This window comes from Lissotriton vulgaris, chromosome 1_1, assembly GCF_964263255.1.
Source record: "Lissotriton vulgaris chromosome 1_1, aLisVul1.2, whole genome shotgun sequence".
NCBI lineage: Eukaryota > Metazoa > Chordata > Amphibia > Caudata > Salamandridae > Lissotriton > Lissotriton vulgaris.
This window is the reverse complement of record NC_141685.1, coordinates 1,706,252,836-1,706,255,449: the sequence shown is the minus strand read 5'-3', so window position 1 is coordinate 1,706,255,449 and position 2,614 is coordinate 1,706,252,836.

The following is a 2,614-nucleotide window of genomic DNA, read 5'->3' as shown; positions in this document are numbered from 1 at the left end:
AGGGCCAATGAGATTTGACTTTTCACCAATAGCAAAAAGTTAAAGTTAATCAAGTTCTTAAAAAGTTTGCTTAGGTAGACTTTAGCTGAATTACTGGGAGAAAAAACAAGCTCAGAATAGAATAAAGAGAAAAATAGAAAAATAGACAGGCACCACATGAGCACTGTTAAATAGCTTAAATAATTTTATAAAAAGTGGATGTAAAAGTTGTGGTAATGATTAATCAGATATTGATCTGAACTCTCACATCTATAATGGAAAAGGCTAGTATGCCATTTACATGCATCATGGTTCTGTTCTCACTTTATAATAAAAGGGAAATCCCATGCATACTGTCTGACACCTAGTGTAAGAATAATTAAAATACTTGATTAAAGTTCGGGTTATGTGCTTATTATAACTAAGGTGTTGTAGGAGTAGAGACAAAGACAGCTCTCTAAGTTACAGATCAAAATTAATAAGTTGAATTATTCTTAATATGCCAAAGGATAAAATAACCAAAAGGAGCAGAATCAACCCTCCTTATACAAATCAACTGGAGCTTACTCCTAAAACCGTACATTCAAGAGTAAAATCCATGCATCTTAGTCCTGATCATCCGTGAAAGTCCCTCATCCCAACTCGCTTGTACCGTAATTTAAATAACCAGTATAGCTAATCAGTACCATATCCACAATAATTTCACAATTGGGCCGAAGGGAACACATGCAATGTGCAAAGGCAAGGATTCTCTTGATTCGGAAGTGACCTATCGCTATTGCCTTTTACATAATCTACCCGATTTTCCGTTAAAATGTTTATGCCCAACCCACTCCTGCATCAAATAGCAAAAATCATTTGGCCACTGTGCTCCTGTGTGGCATGTACAGTTTTCTCATTAACATTATTAGTGCAAATGTTACAGTGATATTATCGATGATGTCATAGAAGAAGTCATGACAGATGCAATATCTGGGGTAATTAGCAGTGCATGGTGAGGGCATGAGCTATAGATACCTTAGGGCACGTGTTATAGTTATTTGAAATAACTAACTATAATAGCTGAATTTCATATACACACAAACCTTTATACGTGCCTTAAAAAGACTTTCTATGCGTGGTAAAGTCATGCGTGGTAAAGGTATATGCGTGGCAAACATTTGTGCAGCAAAAAATGTGTGATAAAGGCACTGCATGGTAAATTCCGCATTGTAAAGGCTGTTTCCCCTTTGTGACTGATTGTATAAGGTTGTCATATGTAAGTCAGCTGTTGCATGTCTTTTCGCCTTGCAGTGTCTCAGTCTGTTTTTCTTGCTCTTTTTTACTGTCTTTTGATATCTCCAACGCGGGTGTTCCTAAGGGATCGTCTCAGAGTTGTAGAGTTTTCAACATCTATCTTACCAATTTGGCTTATCTCATCAGTAGTTTTGACTTCTTGGTGCCATATGCATATGATTGTGACTCTTGTGATTAGACCTTTTTTGACACTTACAAATGCCATGCCCGTCTGTCTGCTGTGGAAGCCTGGATGAAGTCCAGTGGACTTAGGATAAGCAGTGTTAAAGAGTTCCTCGAATTTGATAGTGTATCCTTTATATGGTCCCCTTACCGTTGCATCCAAGTAAGGATCTGGACATACCTCTTCTTATTTGAGGATTACTCTGGATGCCTCGCATTCCTTGGGAAAGCAAGTCAATGTATTACATCCTATATTTGTGAATGTTTCGAGCAAATCCCTGTAACAGTCGTTTTTTTCTCTTCACTTTCAATTTATTATTTTTAAAAATGTTCCACCTTCCTTCAAATTATTTGTTACCTTTCTTTTCTATTGTTCTTTTTCTCACTGGGGTGAAATCCCTTTAACTGTGTTCACTGATTTCTCACTCAACTTATACAGCTTGCTCCGAATCTTACTTCCAGGCTTCATCCAGGCCTTCCCTGCATGTGTCCTACCTCTGATCACCTTAGGACTCTCTGCTTTCTACCATAGCATTATTGGCCATTGTTACTCGCATCAGTCAGGCCTGTTTGGGAGGTGCAGCTTTTGTCTTACTTTGCTACTAAATACTGGAGTATCCTACCCGTGTATTTCGGGTGCGAAACTGACCAGCTCCCTTACAAGGGTTCGAAAGTCTGGCTATTTTGTTGATCTCTTCTCTTCAAAGGACTCAGTCAGGCTCTTTAGCATCAGGACACCTAGCTCTGGGGATGAGCCTGCGCTCTACAAATATAGACATCATTATCATTGTGCTCTCATGAAAACTAACTATAGAGAAGTATTGTAGTAGGTTCTCAAATAATCTCCATTTGTCAGCAATTGCAAAATAAAATAGTTTTAAAACGTTGTCTACGTTTTCTAAAAGGGAGATGAAAATTCATAGAACACTCACTGGGAAGCCAGGATTGGATTATTATGAATCCTGAAACGTTTATGCATTGCCTTCCAGTTTGTTGCACTAAATACAAAAACAAACTGGCACATGCATCAAGGTAGGCGTTTGCGATTCCTTAATTAAGTAATCGCAAAAGCCTTTGCATGTAGGAATCGCTATACAAATAGCGATTTCCAAACATTCCTTATTTGGGACTCACAAATTGCGAGCCGCAATTAAGGAATGACTTCCCATTCATTCCT